Raw genomic sequence first — 19,358 nt, 5'->3', positions numbered from 1 at the left:
ATAAGAATATTAACTGCAATGAACTGAAACATCATATGTGTGTACATCCGTGATTTCATAGTGATACTAAAACACTCACTGTTGCTTTTAGAAAATGTTAGGGAACCAACTGATTTTGAAAACTGGTAAATAAGGGCAGAGAATCAAGTTTTTATTCTGCCTTTTCCTACACAAACATTACTTCAGGGTAATCCAAGAGTTGATAAGAAGTCTCTCCTTAGAAAAGTTTACTATCTAGTAAATGAAGGCGAGTCTCCCTCCTGGACCTCGGTGTCCAGCCTCCCCTCACAGCACTGTGCCGGGGCGGTCCTTTTACCTTAGCTCCTCAGTCTCGCCCTGTAAAGACCCCTCCCGATATATTCTGGAGCCTGTTCGGACGACCGGGTCTTTGTTGCTGCTCTGTATTAGGAACAAAGCTCCCTTCCTCCGGCGCCACGTCTGGTCATGTTTCTTTTGCTGTTTTCTGAGCTTCCCTTGACTGGTACCAACGTGCATCAAAAGAACGCTCTTCCAGGAATGTTCTCTGCACAGCATCCTCCAGAGACACTCTCACTTCCTTGTTCTCTGCAGTCATGTTTCTGAGCATTTAGCCCCACTTGCTCCTAATTTTAGCCTCCTTTTGGTCTTTCTACCTTCTAAGTTTTCCCAGCCTGGGGAAGCTTTTCCTAACATACTTCCCCTCTGGATGCAAAAGATGATGTTTCACAGATTCACGTTAGTTATAGGCTCTGCACTGACCCTGCCTGCAGGGCGAGCACATCCAGGGTGTGCTCGGTGGAGGTGGTGACATGGTGGAGGGTTGGGTGGGCCTCCTGCAGGTTCTCCGTGGGGTCTGGTGCTCACCCCGGGGGTGGGGGTGGAGGAAGCTATGATCCAGGTCCCTCTCAGCCCAAGCCCCTCACCCCTGGTAGGACTGGAAGAAATCCAGGGCAGAGGCTGGGGAAGGGACTGTTAAAAGGGACTTGTTCGTGAGGGAGGAGGGCCAATCTGGTGTGCTGAGCGCGAGGCTTCCAGAACCCAGATGGGAGCTATTTCTGAGGATGAGGGGCTTTGAGGCTGATTAATCCGACAGGAAGTCTTTTTTGGCTGTTGATTCTCTTTCATTCAAGAATCTACACAATGGGGGGCTTCCCTGGTGGTGCAGTGGTTGAGAGTCCACCTGCCGATGCAGGGGGTGCGGGTTCAATCCCTGGTCAGGGAATTAAGATCCACATGCTGCACGGCATGGCCAAAAAAAAAAGAAAAAAAAAGAATCTACACAATGGATAAACAACAAGGTCCTACTGTAGAGCACAGGGAACTCTATTCAATATCCTCTGATAAACCATAATGGAAAAGAATATGAAAAAGAATATATATCTGTATAACTGAATCACTTTGCTGTACAGCAGAAATGAACACAGCACCGTAAATCAACTCTACTTCAATAAAATTAAAAAAGAATCTACACAATGGAGTTTGAAAAACAGACCAACTGAAAGCAGCAGGGAAGATTTCACTGCTGAACTCTCCCTGGGTTTAGCCACCTGCTCTGAAAACAGCCACAGGTGAATACATCTTTCTCTGAATCCCAGGCTCCAGGCATAAACACAGATCACCTGAAGCCAATTAAGACACAAACAGGCCCTCCGCCTGCTCTAGACTCCCACCTGTTATTAGCAGCTGGGAAATGAAACGAATTCAGTCAATGGCAATGTTTCTACTGTTTCTGGGATCTTGCAGTCAGCGGGTTTTAAGTTGGAGAATGCCGGCAGCTTATCCTGTGGCACACTCGTCACCAGAAAAACTCCAACTCACTCTGGCTCATGAAGTATTAAGGACGAGCTGGAATTACCTGCATTAACTTCAGCACAAATAGACCAAACATCAAATCAAAGCTGTGTCTTCCACTTCATACGACACAGAAAGCTAACAATTGTTAGTAGCTATAGTGGGTTTTAGAGGGAGAGAGCTTAACTCTTCCGCTGTGCAAAACTATGAGTTCTCAAAATTTTCTCTTTTGGTTTTATTGTCTGAATAATTTCGGGACTATTTTAAGAAATGGCTGGTTCACTGTTCTAGTAAGGGAAGTCAACCGAAAGCTTAATAATAACAGTAGACTTTTTAGAATTATGATTACTTCCAGATGGATGCTTACACATGTCCTGAGCTTTTAAAAAACTACTGACGTATGTGACCATCTGTTTTTCAGTGACTTTGAATGGAAATCTTTACTATTTTGTTGATCTCGCTGTCGCCAAGTTTGTAACTTGAACCACCAAAGGTTTTAAGGCTATGACAGTAATGTCTTTTTCTTCTGTTGTTACTAAATGAACATATTGTATGACTCAACCTTTACAACTGCCTTCGGGAATTATTAGAAATAATAAGAAAGTACGATTGGAAGGAAATTAATAAATTATGCATGCTTTTACTTGTTCTTTCTTAATACCAATCAACAATTACAGGGTATTTTGCCAAGTACTGACTGAAATCTTGACCATGGGCTTTCCGTACCCCAGGAGGCCATGGGAGTTTCTCAAGGAGACTGTAGGTGGCTGCCTTCCCGATGACCGCTTAGCCCAGGGCACCTCTGAAAGAACTGCACACTTATTAAATCTTTGCTGTGGGGCTGTTTCAGGCAATTTTCAAGTCACTAAAGAGTGAGAATTCTCAGGTTTGGGTGAGAATTTCTGCTAGCTTTTTAGTATTTCAAGGAAATAAAGTAAAGCAAGGAATAGGTTCTCTAAGAAGAATTTCTGAGCCATCATTGCAAATTACAGAAAAAACAGGACAAAATATCTGCAACACGGAAAAATTCATGTCTAAGATGGAACTTATCATTCCTCGGGCAAACCCACCCATCCTCTCCCGCCTTCTACCTTGGTGAGCAGCGTTACTATCTGTCTAGTTGAAGTTACCCTCAACTTCCAACTCACAGCAAAACCGGAGGAAATCTACCTCCTGGATGTCCTTCTTGTTGCCCCCTGTTCTCTCTCCACGTGCCACAGCCCGGGTCCACATCGCGGGGCCTTGGATTAGGAAGGAAGGCTCATATCAATCACTCTGCCTCTTTGCTTGCCCCACGTCACTAGAAAATGGGTTAAATTGTGCAAGGATGTCCTTCCTCCCTCTGAGGTTCTTCTTTTTTACTCTGCCTTCTGAATCATCATTGTAGGTGGTGAGACTTGTTAGGGAGGAAGTTGACCTTTGGATGAATGTGCTTTGGCTTGGGAAATACATTTTCATTTTGGACAGCTGAGAAGGGAAGGCTGAGGGACAGAGGGACAGGCTGCCTGATGCTGCTCTGGCTTGGGCTCTGAAGCATGGAGACAGCCAGGTTGTCAGCCTGGGTCATCGGGTTACAGACCTTGCCAACATCACAGGCAGAAGCCAGTCGGGAATGTGGTTTGCTTCTCGCAGTTTCTTGTGTGCTATGGCTCAGGGACCTAACCGTTGTGGAAGGTGGCTTGCTGGAGTGCAGATGTAGCCAAGGTTAAAATGATAACCTGTATACTCTCTATATAGTTACAGAGAATAGAGACCCTGGCAAAGCTGTTCTCTGCTTTTGGGAAGTGAGAAGAGTGCTTGCCTTGAGAAGGGAGTTCGGGGAGCTGGTAACGTGCTGTCGTACAGTGCAAACAGGGCGTTTGTTTCACAGGCGTGTTTGGTTTGTGAAAATGTACCATATGTGCGCTTGTCTATTTGTAGGGCCTCATTTTAAAGAAAGCTAAAAACACAATCGGGAAAGTCTAGCAGGAGACAGGGTAATGGAAGAAGGGGAGGGGACCCCGCTTTTATAACCACCGGGATACCTGTCCCTGGCCGGGGCACTGACCGCATGAGCCTCACAACGACCGCAGGGTAGTGAACACGGGCCCGGGAAGCCCTCCCACTCGAAGCATGCACGACGGACTCCAGAGCCTGCTTGCCCCCCTCTCCTATTCAGGTGTTCCTTCGTGATTTTCCTCCGCTGCAAGGTGTTTTCCTTGTCTTCCCAGTGTTTTTGAAAAACCTGTTTTTGAAAACACCTTCCAAGGTGTTTTCACAGAACTGGAAAGCATTATGAGGAGGAAGCTTTCAAAGAAAAATAATGACTGAGGTGGTGTCTGTTTGATGCAGAAATCCTACACAGTTCTTTGCCTAAATCTGGTGTCTAATAGGCACAATCACGCTTATTGCAAAGGACTTTAGTATTGTCCAGCATCCTGGGATACTGTCAGCAAGACATCAGGAGAAATGGTAGAGGGGATCCCTTCTAAACATCCTTCCTGGCTGCTCCGTTTCATGGTTTCCCAAATGTTGAAAATACGCCAAGTCTTTGTTTGATGGCTTCTCAGGAGGTTCAGGTAAAGAGCGACCCAGTTATAAACCTAGCGTCAAGAGGTTAAAAATACGACTTGCGTTTGTCTTCAAAGTGTTCTCCTGTTGAACTGATCACAGACGTGTACTGAGCACCCCCTGTATGCATCAGCGCTGCAGGCGCTGGACCGCGGGGGTGAACTAGACTGTTTCTGCCAAGGGTTCCAGTGAGAGAAACAGACACAAGCCATGAAAACAAATAGGTTGGAGAACTCCGGGTCCGAGAAGTGTTGCCAAGATGGGAAATGGTTGAGACCCTAGAGCATGACGTGGGGACGACAGTCACAGTCAGGGCCTCGGGGCGTCTCTGGAGTGGGGGGTCTCTGAGGAGAGGGCACCTGAGGAGAGGACTGTGACATGGCGTGTGGGGCTTGAGGATTCTAAGAAGGAACTGCAACCACAAATGAGATGGGCATGTCCCTGGGTCACGCAGGAAGTGCAGAGGAGGAGGAAGGATGGAGGCTGCTGAGGACAGATGAGGACAGGTGAGCAAAGGTGAGGGCCAGGGAGGGGGGAATGGGCCGGAGGCCTCAGAGACCAGGGAGCTTGTGGAGGAAAGGATGAGAGCGGGCGAGTGTGCAGGAAGGGCGGTGCGGTCATGGCGTGGGGATGGGGTCTGAGGATGAGGTTTCCCAGGAGGTGCGGGTGGTCATCGCCGACTCCAGGGATGGCTGAGGTGGGGGCTGACGTGGGGGAGGGCAGTGGACTTCTGGGGTCGAGAAATCAAGGCGCTGGGAGACCAGAGTACAGCACAGGTCATTGACAAGGATGCTGAAGAAATAGAATGATGACAGGAACGGCGCTGGAGAGGAAATGATGGCCGCACGCTAGAGTCTTCTACGTGAGGGGCAGGGATCAGAGGGTGAGCAGATGCTGGAGGGAGCGGTACTGGGGGTTCGGTCTAGGACATGCATTCAGGTAAAGTGTTTTCTTTATGGTGGTAAATGCACGTGGCAGAAAATACACCACTTTAACCATTTTTAGGTGTACGGCTCGGTGGTGCTAAGCGTGTTCACTGTTTTCCAACCCTCACCTCCATCCACCTCCAGAGCTCTTCTTCTTCCCAAATTGAAACTCTGTCCCCATTAAACACGGACTTCCCCCCTCCCCCAGCCCCTGGCACCCACTGTTCTACTCCCTGTCTCTGTGAATGTGACTCTTCTAGGTTCCTCAGATAAGAAGAATCGTAAAATATGTCTTTTTGTGACTGGCCTACGTCACTTAGCATAACGTCTTCAAGGTTCCTCATGTGGTGTCCCGTGTCAGACCTAAGAGGGAGGGTTTTGGGGGAAGACAGTGAGGAAGTGTCTTGGGAATGGCAACGGGAGCCATTCTGACTTCTAGGAGTGGACGTAAATGGTGCAATTTCAGCAGAAAAATGTCCCCGATTACCAGGGCCGTGGGAGAAGCGCTGTCCTCGGAAGAGTTGCCACACTTCAGGGTGAGACAAGAGGGGAGGGACATCGGGGAACAATGTGGAGAACTAGGGGCGTCTTGCTGATGACTGACTGGGTCCCAGGGAGCACAGTGGGCGTGGTGGAGGGGCACCTGATGAGGTCATCACAGGACAAGCTGCCCTGCGCTGACCAGGATCAGAGAGGCCCAAGGGGGTTAACTGGGGGCTCCTGCATGTCTCGGGCCCCCAGCCCACAGCTGGCCCTTCCAGAAGGATCACTGGGAAACATGAGCGATCGATCAAGAATTTAAAAAGCCGTGTAGTGGGAACGTAGGAAAAGCCATCGTGGGCTTTTGAGTCAGAGGTCCTTCCAGTCTGACCTTTGCACTTGTGAGGCCTGGACCAAGTTCCCTCACCTTTCTAAGCCCCCCACCTCCTCATCTGTATGATATGAGCCACACTGAGATTTGATAAAAGTAGTAAATGAGAGAAGGTACACGAAAGGTCTCTGAAACCAAGAAGTGCTAATCCAATGCCATAATTATTCCTCTGACTTAGTACTTACTGATGACATTTAACGTAGAAGACTATGGTAAGTCCTTAAATTGTGTTCTAAGATCATAGACAAATTGATCCTATGCCTTTGGGTGTTATTTGGTGGGGTCAGCTAGCGAGGCCCCTCCCTGTTCGCTCTCAGACATCTGGCACCTTGGCCATTCACCAGCTACGAGCAACCTCAACCGCCTCTGAGGGAAGGCAAGCCGTGACCAAAGCAGCTGAGAAAAGCTAAGGATGCGAGGACTGGAGAAGGGGGTGTAAACCTGCTGGCCTGTCAAGCAGAGCGAAAGAGCACTTTTGTGCTGTCACTGGGGAAGCCCGAGGACGGCCCGCTGCGGACGGACGGAGGAGGAAGAGGCGTGGGCCCAGCCCTGGCTTTCCCACCATCAGGCTTTGTGACCTCAGTCATCGGCCACCTCCCTGGGCCTCGGCTTTCTCACCTGCAAATTGAAGGAGGAAGGTGCTCACTAAGCTCTTGTTATTCTACGATGCTGTCATTCCCTGGGCGAGCTATGCAGACGTTACCAAATGAAAAAAGCCAGATATGCAAGGCCACATACTGGGCTTCCCTGGGGGCGCAGCGGTTGACAGTCCGCCTGCCGATGCAGGGGACGCGGGTTCGTGCCCGGGTCCGGGAAGATCCCACATGCCGCGGAGCGGCTGGGCCCGTGAGCCATGGCCGCTGAGCCTGCGCGTCCGGAGCCTGTGCTCCGCAACGGGAGAGGCCACAACAGTGAGAGGCCCGCGTACCGCAAAAATAAAAAATAAAAAAAATTAAAAAGGCCACATATTATATGATTCTATTTATATGAAATGTCCAGAACAGGCAAATCTGTAGAAACAAAAAGTAGATCAGTGGTTGCCAGGGGCTGCAGGAGAAAGAGACTTGGTGAGTGACAATTACCAGTGGTAGGTTTCTTCTTAGAATGATGAAAATGTGAAAATGTTCTAAAGTGGATTATGGTGATAGTTACACACTGTGAATACACTAAGAGCCTTGAACTCTGCATGTCTCATGGGTGTGACCTTACATAAATCACTTGCCTGAGTTGAGCTTCTGTTGGCCAAGTCATTCCCACTTTCTGTTTCATGAAAGTGCATGTGAGTCAGGTACAGTAGCTAATTGGGCACTGTTCATTTCACTGGGTATGACAGTGGCATTCCATGACTGACAGCTGAGACACATCAGAAGAGGAAAGAAAAATAAACAAGGATGAAGGGAGAGAGAAGACAGCGGGGACTGGCGGCCATGCTGTGCTGGTGTGCCTCAGCACAGAGATGATGCTGGGGAGACAGGGATGAGAGCATCCCACAGCGCTGGGACATGGTCCATAAGGGGACCAGTGCCGGGCTCCGGAGGGAAATGCTACATCATAGCCCAGAACCACGGTATTTATCAGAAATCCTTTCCCTGCACGTCACAGTGCAGATTCTGCACAACTGGAGCTCTCGTGGACGTCTCAGACGCCAGCGTCTAAACGGACTCAAGTCCCATCCCCTGCCCCCGCTGTTTCCTCCCCTGTCTGCTTCAAGTCCATCCACAGTGCACCATCCACTCACATCCCAGGAGTCCCCTAGACTTTTCACCTCACTCATTGGTAAGCTTGTGCCCTTCCCTCCAAACCCACTGCACACCCTCCAAAATGCATCTCCCTCTGCTCTATCCCCCAGATTTTTGGCTACAGTGGCAGAGATGAGTAGTTGCAATAGAGACCACATGGCCCTCAAGGCCTAAAATAGTTACTGTTTTAAAATAGAATCCAGACTTTGTTAGTCCCCTCCTGTGGCCGTCAATGGTAATGCATGACACCAGAATGAAAACTCGTTATCAGAGGCTGCTTTTTCCCCTAACAATCTCCCACGAATGCACAACTTCCCCTCGGTCTAAGTGAGCAAAGGTAGCAGTAACCACACCTTACTCCATTTACTCTGTGGAGCTGTCCCTGCGCAGACTCAAATCCATGCTGCCTGGCTCCAGGCACGGGTCCCTCTCAACACCCGCACAGTCTCACCCTTCGCACCACAGCTGTGCACAGGCTACGGTCAGACAGACTGGGGTTGTTTTTGGACACCCATCGGTGGTCTGCTGCTGGTCAGAACGGGCTAGGGGATACACCAGCACACGGTCACCTTGGTTCTATACTGCCTTCGTGTTCCCAAGACAGTTCCCGGCGGCCGGGCCGATGGGACGTTTTTGTCTGCTGTTCCTAGGGGTGTGTGACAGGATCTCTGTTCCTCAAGGTTTTGGTTTTCTACAATTTGCACCAAATTATCTCCTGAATTTTAGGTCCCCACACCCTCGGCATGAAGTGTTCGATGGCTAGTGCGCTGAACAAGCAGACCTAAAGTTGAAATGGATCGAAATGTTTAATGGTTGTGCATTTTGGACTCTGTAGGGAACCACAGCCATTCGATTCTCCTTTTGTGAGACCACATAAGGCAGTCAGACGTGGAGATTTAGGAATAAAACCCCCATCCTAAGGGATGCATAAAAAGGCTCATAAAGGACCGATTTCCATTAAAAAATAATCTCTGTGCAGTCTCCTGATTCTCAGACTACTTCTGATATATTTTAACAAATATGTGCTCTATCTAACTTAGAATTTATAGTTTTATTTCCTTCATGATTTGGAACAGATCATTCGAAGATAAGGGGAAAAATAATATGTCTTTTGGGGGTTAGTTTATGAGATGTGTTTACCACAAACAGGTTAGTTATGCATGTTATTAGATTTTGCATACTTTTTTCATACCTCTTTGTGTCATTGTATTCACCCTCCTTTAACCCACATTTATTCCACCTGGTCTGGTATGCTGTTCAGTTGTTTTTGTTAATATGTACTTCATTTTGCCAAAAGAACAGTACAGAACTTCCAAGTCATTTAAAGGTCTAGAAATAACTTACTTGCTTTAGCAGAAACTTAGCTCTAATGAGAATTTGATAAATTCTAGCTTGTTGTAAACTAGACCCCATACTTCTTTTTTTTTTTTTTTTGGCCTCGCTGCATGGCATGCAGGATTCTTAATTCCCTGACCAGGGATCGAACCCGTGTCCCCTGCAGTGGAAATGCAGAGTCCTAACCACTGGACCGCCAGGGAGGTCCCGAGACCCCATAATGCTTGTGCCTTGATTTAAATCTGCGTACAGATTGTAAAGAGTGCAGGCAGATGCTAGACCCGCAAAGCCGGCTCTTATCACACTAGAGAACTAAACACAGATGCATCTTGGGCCTCAGGGATGCAGGCCGGAACGCTGTCCGGAACGCTGTCCCACTGGCTGGGGAGGGGGCGGGCTTCCGGAGAGGCCTGCTACTCCAGAGCCATCCAACTGCCCCCAGGACTACTATTTCCATTCTAAATTTAGAGTAGAACTTAATTGTTCCCATATATTAGTGAGGTCTTTTTTTAAAAGAAACAAATGCTGAAGTCAAAATAAAAGAGCAGAGGGGTAACAGGAAATTTAATATAAAAATTAATTATATTTAAATAACGTGGAGATAACATTAAAATTACTCACAGACCCCACAGACTCTCCTCTGCAAAGATCAACAACCAGCTGTCCTTTTCAGAAAACACTGTTAGCCTTTTCTTCATATTTCCTAATATGGTCTTCTTGTTGCCAACATCTTATAATAAACCCTAGTGGATATAACACCAAGTAGCTAGATGTGAATTTTGCTGAGAGCAGACTGCTTTGGATGTCATTCTTCCTGCCACTAAAATTTATTTATTTATGTACTTGGATTTATTTGGTCTAAAAAGAGAAGGATTTTGGCAAAATATGAATGCATAAACTTACTTAGTAATATTTTCATAGATATTGTTATAGGTATAGGCATTTCATATCAAAGAACTTTTTTCAGCACCCTGTTTGAATGGTAAAAGTTTCAGAACCTGTACCAGATATAAATATATCAAAATATGTGTTTAAAATCAGATTATCCATGTTCAGGGGCCTAAAATAATGATGGATAAATATTAGAGGAATAATGATAACAGCTACCACTTAACTGAATACTCTCGTGAACCCTCTACTGTTCATTTCTTGTTATAAAGTAAGTGTAATTATCCCCGTTGTACATCTTTGGAATCTGAGGCTCACAGAACTAGCAAGAAAGTCAAAATTCAAACCCAGTTCTCTTTCATTCCAGTGCTCATGCTTTTTACATCACACAACTGCAACCTGAAGCAGGAAGAGCTGCAGGGATTATAATGTACTTCTTTTCCTACTAATATATATATATATTTTTTTGCGGTACGCGGGCCTCTCACCGTTGTGGCCTCTCCCGTTGCGGAGCACAGGCTCCAGACGCGCAGGCTCAGCGGCCATGGCTCACGGGCCCAGCCGCTCAGCGGCATGTGGGATCTTCCCGGACCGGGGCAAGAACTCGTGTCCCCTGCATCGGCAGGTGGACTCTTAACCACTGCGCCACCAGGGAAGCCCCCTACTAACATTTTTAAACTCACAAAACATGTATTGCACTTTATATTCATACACGGCAAAATTTTTAACGTTCATTTTCTAAATTGCATTGGAAACAAATGATACTATAGAAAGATAAAAAATGTGATTCAAAGATAGAAGAAAAAGAAACTTAATTCAAGCAAAATGGTAATAGGTCAGCTCCTGAGCAACAACTAAAAATGTTAGATGGATAACTGAAATCCCATTTCTAAAGACATCAAAGAGCTGTGGAGGCAAAAAGCCTGAATTAACTAAAGTGTCTGAGGGAGAGCTCCTCCCCAGGGAGCAGTCTGTCACCATGTGTCTCCTTCCCTGAGGGCGTATGCGGACTCAGGGCATGGGCTGAGGCTAGAGTCTCAGATGGGAGAGCACGTCTCCCTTCAATAACAAGGTCTCCCTCAGACACACGGCTGCCCTCCTCGTGACCTTTACCAGACTGTGGAAGCCACCTGTGGAAGGCGGGGGCAGAAAGAAGCCTCTGAAGGTGAGACCAAGTCTCCTGGTCTTTCAAGACTGAGGAGATTTAGGTTTCAGCCTAACTGAAGCCCATTAGGCTCTAAATCCGGAAGCCCAGGAGAAAACACCTGAAGAATGGGAAGTAACCGAGATTATGTAAGTCTTAAGTCAGTCTTACTAAAATTGCAACCCGTCCCAACCCATTTCAATCTCTGTTAGGACTGAAGTCATCAGCTACTCATTCTCACAGAGCAAATCCCTCCAAGGGAGATTCCTTGTTGGTGGAAGATGTAATCCAAACCTACACAGTTTCTTCATATATGATGTCTACATACAACAAAAATTACTAGATACATGAAGAGACAGAAAAATGTGATCAATGATTAAAAAACAAACAACAGGTACAGCCTCATAAAAACCTCAACACTGGATTTAGTAGGCAAGAATTAGATGAAAAAACTGATGAAAACATGGAGAATTTCATCAGAAAACTGAAATGTATTAACAAGCATCAAAGGGACATACTACATTTAGAATAAAACAGTTTTTGAAATTAATGATCACTAGATGGTTTAACAGAAGACTGGGCACAGCAGAAGACAGGTCACGTGAACTAAAACACACGTTAAAAGAAAGTATTCAAGTTGAAGGAGAGACAAAAAATGGACAAAACTTAGGATCGAATAAAAGACATACGTATGATTTGAGTCTCAGAGCAGGAGAGAAAGGGAGAAAACGGCTAAGAAGCAATATCTGAAGAGATATTGAGTGAAAAATTTCCAAAGCTGATGAAAGAGATCAGTTCACAGATACAAGGAGCCCAATGAATCCAAAGCAGGACAAATATAAAACCACACCTAGGCACATTGTGTTCAAACAGTGGCAAGCCAAAAGCAAAGAGAAAAATTTTAAATGAGCCAGAGAAAGAAGACATGTCACCTTCATAGAAGCATGACTTTTCAGCAGAAACTACAGAAGTCGAAAGGTAATGGAATGAGAGTGTAAAGGCAAGACACAGATTGGGATTTGCAATACACACACAGATAGATAAACAGAGACACACACACACATTTTTGACAATAACTTATATCCAGCATATATTAAAAACTCGTACAAATCAATAAGAAAAACACAGACCATACAACAGAAAAATAGGTCAAAAACTTGTAGAGGCAGTTTACAAGAGAAGATACACAAATGGCTGAAAAAAGATGCTCAGCATCATTAGTAATCAGGGAAATACAAATGAAAACCACAACGCTAAACCGCTATGGACACCAGAATGACTGCAATTAAATCCGTGTACAATACTAAGTGCTGGTGAGGATGTGAAGCAATATATGTTGCTGGTAGGGGTGTAAGTTGGTTTGGCGTGTAAAAACCGCCAGTATCTAATAAAGCTAAACATACACTGGGTCTATTACCCAGCAATTTCATTCCTGAGCATCCAATGGAAATCAGGGCTTAATGTTTATCAAAAGACATGAATAAGAGTGTTCACATTAGTATTATTCACAGTGGAAACAACTCAGATGTCCTTTAGGAGTGGAATGGAGGGACTTCCCTGGTGGCGTAGTGGTTAAGGATCCGCCTGCCAAGGCAGGGGACACGGGTTTGAGACCTGCTCCGGGAAGATCCCACATGCCACGGAGCAACTAAGCCTGCGAGCCACAACTACCGAGCCCGTGAGCCACAAATACTGTAAGCCCACGTGCCTAGAGCTCGTGCTTTGCAAGGAGAGAAGCCCGTGCACCGCAACGAAGAGCAGCCTCCGCTCTCCGCAGCTAGAGAAAGCCCGCGCACAGCAGTGAAGACCCAACATAGCCAAAAATAAATAAATTAAAAAAAAAAAAAGAGTGGAATGGATACGTGAACTGGGGTGTATTCACACAAAGGAACACTGCAGTGAAAAATAACAAGATATGCAACAACAGTGAATGAACAAGAGGGGATCTTAGGGATACAGGTTGAGAATATCCTGTATCTTGACCTAGAGCAGTGGTGAGCCCCCAGGGCACATTTGGCAATGCCTAGGGACATTTTTGGTTGTCATTTCCAGGGAGGGGATGCTACTGGCATCCAGCGGTAGAGGACAGGAATGCTGTTAAACATCCTGCAACGGCACAGTTCGGCCTCCCACTGGGAGGGAGTCAACCCAAAATGTCCACAGTGCTGAGGCTGAGAAGTCCTGATCCAGACAGTGATAACACGAGGGTAACTGAGAACGTGTACATTTTACTATAAATTATAACAAACGAAGCTTAAAAAAAGCAGGACTCTCACAAAAATAGCTACAGTTCCTCACTGAAATTTAGAAAACGTACATGAAACTTTGTTTCCATTTTATAAATAGTCTAATTTATTAAAGAGTCCTAACCACCTGAACTTGCCAGGAATTGCATTAAGCCTGGAAGAACTAGACCCTTCGTGTGCAGTCCCTATTAAATGGAAAGAAGTATCTATACCTTTCTATAGAGCAGGAGATGCACAAATTAGAATCTGGGTCATCACAGAAATGGATATTTGTAGAAACACAGTAAGGGTATATGGTAAAGTCCATACATCTGGGTTTCTCTTGCATCCACTACAATACAAATAGAGAAAAACATACATGTACTTTTAAAAACAATAGTCTCATAACCTTGATTCCAAGGATAATAACTTCTTGCCATTATTTATCAACAAGACTTTTACATAAATTTAGGAACCTACTGGTCCCTTAAATCTTATTATCACCACACCCTGAGACATAAAAGTCACTTAGAAGTGTTGGGTAGGGCATGGGTTGCACAATTCTTTCCAGTGTCTTGCAGAAACGGAACAGCTATACAAGCCTGTGTGGATCTAGCCAAACAGCCCCCAAAGGGCTGGAAGTGCTGGGTGTGTTGCAGCCTTAGAACGACGGGCACCACAAACTCGTGTTCTAGCTCTGGAGCAAACACCGTCCAGTTAACATCAGAGGTGACAGGGGCACAAACAGAGACAAACCAGAGAAAAAGATGCTTCCCTCCGCTTCACCGTTGGGCTGAGGTGCACGTGGTCAACCCAGGCCCTCAGGAAGTCCAACTGCTGGGTGACTTTGCATGAGATGCTGTTGTCTAAAATCCAAACACTGATATGTACTTGAGAAGGATTTTACAATGTAAAGTAAAATTAATTAATAACTAGAAATCGAGCATTCCCAAACCATCAAGGTCCACTGGCTGTAATAATCATTGAAATAACTCGAGTGAAATATCACTGCTGGGCAACACAGCATATTACTCATTCTTCACAGATGACTCCCCATGCAAATAGCTGAAATCTAATCAGCTGGATTCTATGAATTCATAATCACGGAATATCACCTTGGGCACTCAGTCATATAAGGCTTTGCCGTGAAGAGCTGCTGCAGAAGCCCATTCAATGGTACTGGGAACGGACTCACCCCGTGCAGCGCTGTCTAAACTCTTGAACTGGCTGCTCAAGGTAACATTCAGGGATCATCTCAGACGTGTCGGGTAGTCAGTGACTCACTTGTACGGTACTAAATGCTAGGCTCTGACTCGGCGCAAACCCTATCAGTTGCTGCTGACACTATAGGTATTTGAATAGAAGCTCACACTGTGAGTCACCTGGTTGCTGTACAGAAAACAAATCGGCAATATTCCCAGTTGAACAGTGATTCACGTTATAACCATAATGGGACCTGACTTGATACGTGTGATTTCAAAACTCAGTTCTGCTGGACTGGCTTGGGAGCCGGCTAGAAAGTCACTCCCTGCTTAATGCCCTGGATTTCTGTCTAAGAACATGTGTCCAGAGAGGCAAAACCAAGGGTAAGACATCGCGCTCACGACTGGAGAGAACCATGGTTTCCTTCCTCGAGGACGCAGGCACAGTTCCTAGAGTGCCTCCCCTGGCAGACACAGCATTCCTGTTATCCTGCAAATAACTTTGCAAGGCCAGACACTCACGTGAAAAGCTCTGCCATGTAATTTCTAAACCGCTTATGTGAGGTCTGGACCTTTAAGCCACCAGCTGCGTCTGTTTGTGAAAGGTGAATGTCATTAGACGGACACATGCAGAAATGAAAAAACAGCAGAACTTTCGGAACTGGTGTTCAAGTGTCTGGAACGAAACCAGTCACCTGGCAATTGCATTAAAATAAGAAAGCTTTTTTTCCTCTTTCACGCATGCTTGTCTACAAAATCTGGAATAATAAAACCTCCTGGTATGTAATCCTGAAAGACTTTCCTAAAAAGCTCTCTTACAGGAAAGACCTTCAAAGCCATCAGGAAGGAGATTTTTAAACATTTAAGAAAAGCTCAAAACTGATTTCTAATGTAAAACCGCTGCAAGGGATTAACAGAATATGCAGCCGAACGTGGGACCTTAAATTCTGACGCTGGCTCTACCTCTTGCTTGATCTGGGACCTTCCCATAACTCAAGCAAGTCATGTTGGTCGTATCTTCTGATGTGAGGGACCATGATAAAGTGGTCGGCCGGCAGTTGCCACATTACTGCCCGGCCTTTCGTATGTCGCTGATAACACATGCTTGTATATTTTTTCCTTGTATCATACCTTCTGGTTTCCTATTTGTTAAAGGTTCATAAATCTGCAGTACACAGGAAATCACCCGTGTGGTGTGTAAGAGGCCTGGGCAGAGCCAGAAGACCTAATTCTAATCCCATTTCGGCCTCTATTTAGCTGCAGATATCTGACCTTTAACCTCTCTGAATGTTTCCCCACCTGTAAAGTGAAGGAGGTAAATAAATAATCTGACTTTTATCATTCTATATTTTTGATATCAAGGGCATTTTGGCTAAAATGTTTACAATGATCTTAGAGAAGTTAGCATGTCTAGCTCCTAAGTTTCCACACTCTCTTAAGTAAAACTGACTCCGGGCAATATTTTAATGCAGACATCAGATTTTCTGTATATACCATGACCTAATACATAGTTTTAATGCATATCTGTTTTACAAAGTGAAATATTTTGAAGGTTAGAGATAATTTTCTTAAAATGCTATTTGAATCACTGCATATAAATACTTCATAATTATTTGAAATAAGAGGGCCCAGATGATATAGAAATGTTTTGTTTTTAAATTTAGATACTGACATAGAAAGCATTTTCTAAACATTTTCTATTTTTCAAAATTTGACGGACATCTTCTATTTCATCACATATACTCTTTGTAACAAACAAAATGTGCATTTTGTTCCTCATCCTTTAATATTTTGAAGGCTACTTAGCCAATTTAGCACCAATACAATAACAATAGTAATAGTAACTTTTGTTTGGTGTGTGTCAGAGCTCTGCTGTATTAATTTACTGAATGCTGGCAGCCAACCTGTGAGGCAGGTATTTTTCTTATCCCCATTTTACAGATGATAAAACTACGGCACCGAGAGGTTAAGCAACTTGCCCGAGGTCACACCGCTAGGCTGAGATTTGAATCTAGACAGTTACTGAGTCCAGGGCTCTTACCCATTAGGCAATACTGTCCCTCATATGCGATACTGATACTGATACAAAAGACGCCACTTAAGGAACAGGAGATAAACCGGAAGAAGCCCAGTAGAAAATCAGGTTGTGAGCAAAAAACTAAGAGTTTACAGATAGAGTCTTTCCATGACACATCTCCTTCGCGAAGTCGGGGGAGGAATTCACACCATTTCGTGAACTCGGACCCCTGTTTGGTCAATTCCACAATGTGGAACCACCAGAAGTGAAAGAAGCCAAGCCACGCAGCGGCCCTGCGACCTGCGCTCCAGAGGAGGGGGAGCTGACCCAGGACGGTAACGAGACGGTGCAGAAGCTCCCCGCCTCCGGGGCCACCGCGAGCACCCGCGGGCGAGTGACTTCTGCTGCCCGCCCGCGCTGCGGGCACCGGCTGCGGTCGCCGCAACCCGCGCCCTCCGGCCGATCGGCTGGGCGGGGGCGGACAAAGAGCGCTCGGCCTCGGCCGGATTCTCCCGAGGAAGGGATGTGGGAGCGAGTTCCCTCGGAGCGCCCACCCCCTCCCGGCCAGAAACTCGGCCTCGGCGCTCACTCCTCCACCCGGCCAGCCTCGGGGGGCGCGGGGGGCTGAGCTGCTGGTGGGGCCGCGTCGCCCGCCCCGCGCCCGCGCCTTTCGCCACCGCCGGGCTCGCTCCGCGCCGCGGCCGCCCGCCCGGGCTCTCCTCGGACGCTGGCGACTCCCGGGGGCTCGCTAGCCGATCGGGTCCCCGCGCGCTGCCCCTCCCCAGACCCCTCCCTCGCCGCCCCCCTCCCCCGCTGCCCATCCCTTCCAGCCCACTCCCCCCGCCGGGGGAGGGCCCCGGGCGCACCAGCCAAGCCCGCCGGAAGCCCGCCGCCTCTGCGACCCCTCCCCCGCCCACTCCGCCCACCCCCGGGGGAGGGACGTCGCCGCGCCCGCCGACCCCCCGAAGCCCAGCCCCTGCCGCGCGCCGCCGTCCCGGAGATCCCCGCAGCCCGGGCGCCAGACTCGTTCCAACTTCCGAGCGTAGCCCCGAGAGCGCGGAAGACTCAATCGCCGGGTTCCTGCAAGAAAAATACCCGCGGCGCCCGCCTCCCCCCCCCCGCCCCCCTCGGCTCGGGCAGAGCATGGGGACGGTTCTGTCCATTCGGTTTTCCGAGCTTCAGTGGCGACACCGAGTCAGGCCCCCGGGGTCCGCGGCGGGCGCCCGCTTCCCGCCCGGCTCCTTGGTCCCCGCCGTAGTGGCGCGTCTCCGCTGCGATTCCGGGAGCGTCTCCGCTTCCTTCCCACCTGCGCTCAGACCACCCGCCTCCGGCGCCCGGGGTTTCCCAGGTCTGTTTCGAGTGTCAATAGCCCACCCACTCGCTGACGCCGGGCCACAGAGGTCGAACCGTGCGGACGCCCCGGCGGAGCCCCTTGAGACACGGTCACACCCCAAGCCCCGCACGCCCTGCACGCTGACCCGCTCCCGCCACCGTGGTCCAGCAGAGCGTGCGCGCCCCGCCCGGCCCCGGCCACGGCCACCTCCCGGCCCGAGGCCACAAGGCGAGTCCGGGAGGGAGAAGGGGGCGTTGAGGAAGTGGGTACTCACGCTTCCACCGTCTGCCCCGCGAGCCTCCGTCGGCCGTGCGCATGCGTCCCGCGAGTGCCTTATTTTTATGATAATTCTAGGTGCTGGCCTCGCTACGCCCGCGATCGCTCTGCCCGGCTTTCCTCTTCCTCTGGCTCTCCGTCTTTCCTGTCGCCTTCTTCTCCCCCCGCCTCGCCTCTGCCTCTCCCCGCCCCTCCCTCCCCCCTCCCCGGCCGGGCCACACAGGGCTCGCTTCCCTCCCGCGGCGGCGCGCTCCTCTGCGGCGGGGCGGGGGGCGGGGGTCCCCATCCATGCCGGGACTGTGGTTCCCTTCTTCAGCCCCGGGTTAGGAAGTACCGAGAAGTGTGGGCCCCGCAGAGCCCCTTGGCTCTCCCTATGCTTGGGCGCGCGGGAGCCGAGCGGGACCCCGGCGTGCGGGAGAGCGCGCTGGGCTCTTGTGAATGGAGCGGGCGGGGGGAGGCACCCGTGTGTGCGCGCGGGGTGCGCGGCGCGCCGGGGTGCTCGTACCCGGAGGGTCCGGCCGTGGACTCTCCGCCTCTGCAGGCCGGTCCCCATCATCTCCCTTTCCCCGGGGTGCTTCTCCAGCTCTATCCCCGCCCCACCCGGCTGCAGCCTCCGCCTCCGGAGGTACCAAACTGGAAAGGGGTTCCTCGCCCCCTCCCCGCCTGCCGGAGCCGAAGGTCCCACCTGGCTGGGTGGCGGGGGGCGGTGGCTAACTCCCGACTCCCGAGTCCGGGGAAGGGGGGGACCCGGAGGGTGGCGGGAACCCCGCCGCCGACCAGCTCTGCGGGCACGGAGCCCTGGAGCCCCCGGTGTGTCCTCGGGAGACGCGGTCCGACCTCCGGGCCGTGCGCCCGAGATCGGCGGGGTAAACTGAAGCTGGAAGCCGACCTGACACTAAAATAACATCACGTCATTTCCTCCCTGGCCTCCGGAGCGCGCCGTAGCCGGGGGCTGGGGAGTGGGAGCGCGAGGAGGGGGCGGAGGCTCGTCCGGGGGAGGCTTGGAGGAGGGGCAGGAGAGCGACGCGTGAGTTCGGGAAGCGGCTTCGGAGGGGGGCTTCCCCCCTCTTCCGTAGGCTCTG

General features: G+C 48.9%; 1 protein-coding gene across 2 annotated transcripts in view; it reads right to left on the bottom strand.

Moving 5' to 3' along the window:
• The window catches only part of RGS20 (regulator of G protein signaling 20), a 47,076-nt gene extending 28,096 nt beyond the window's left edge, over positions 1-18,980 (bottom strand). The window contains exon 1 of one of the 2 annotated variants that reach the window (XM_060127839.1): positions 18,962-18,980. The gene's annotated coding sequence lies outside the window, so the exon portion shown is untranslated. Of the gene's footprint in view, positions 1-18,274; positions 18,294-18,961 lie in introns of those variants that run through there. The other variant, XM_060127838.1, reaches the window with a different exon arrangement.
• Positions 18,981-19,358: the final 378 nt, after the last annotated feature.

This window comes from Lagenorhynchus albirostris, chromosome 17, assembly GCF_949774975.1.
Source record: "Lagenorhynchus albirostris chromosome 17, mLagAlb1.1, whole genome shotgun sequence".
In the NCBI taxonomy this organism is placed as follows: Eukaryota; Metazoa; Chordata; class Mammalia; order Artiodactyla; family Delphinidae; genus Lagenorhynchus; species Lagenorhynchus albirostris.
The sequence above is the reverse complement of the archived record's forward strand: the minus strand, read 5'-3'. Positions and strand labels throughout refer to the sequence as shown.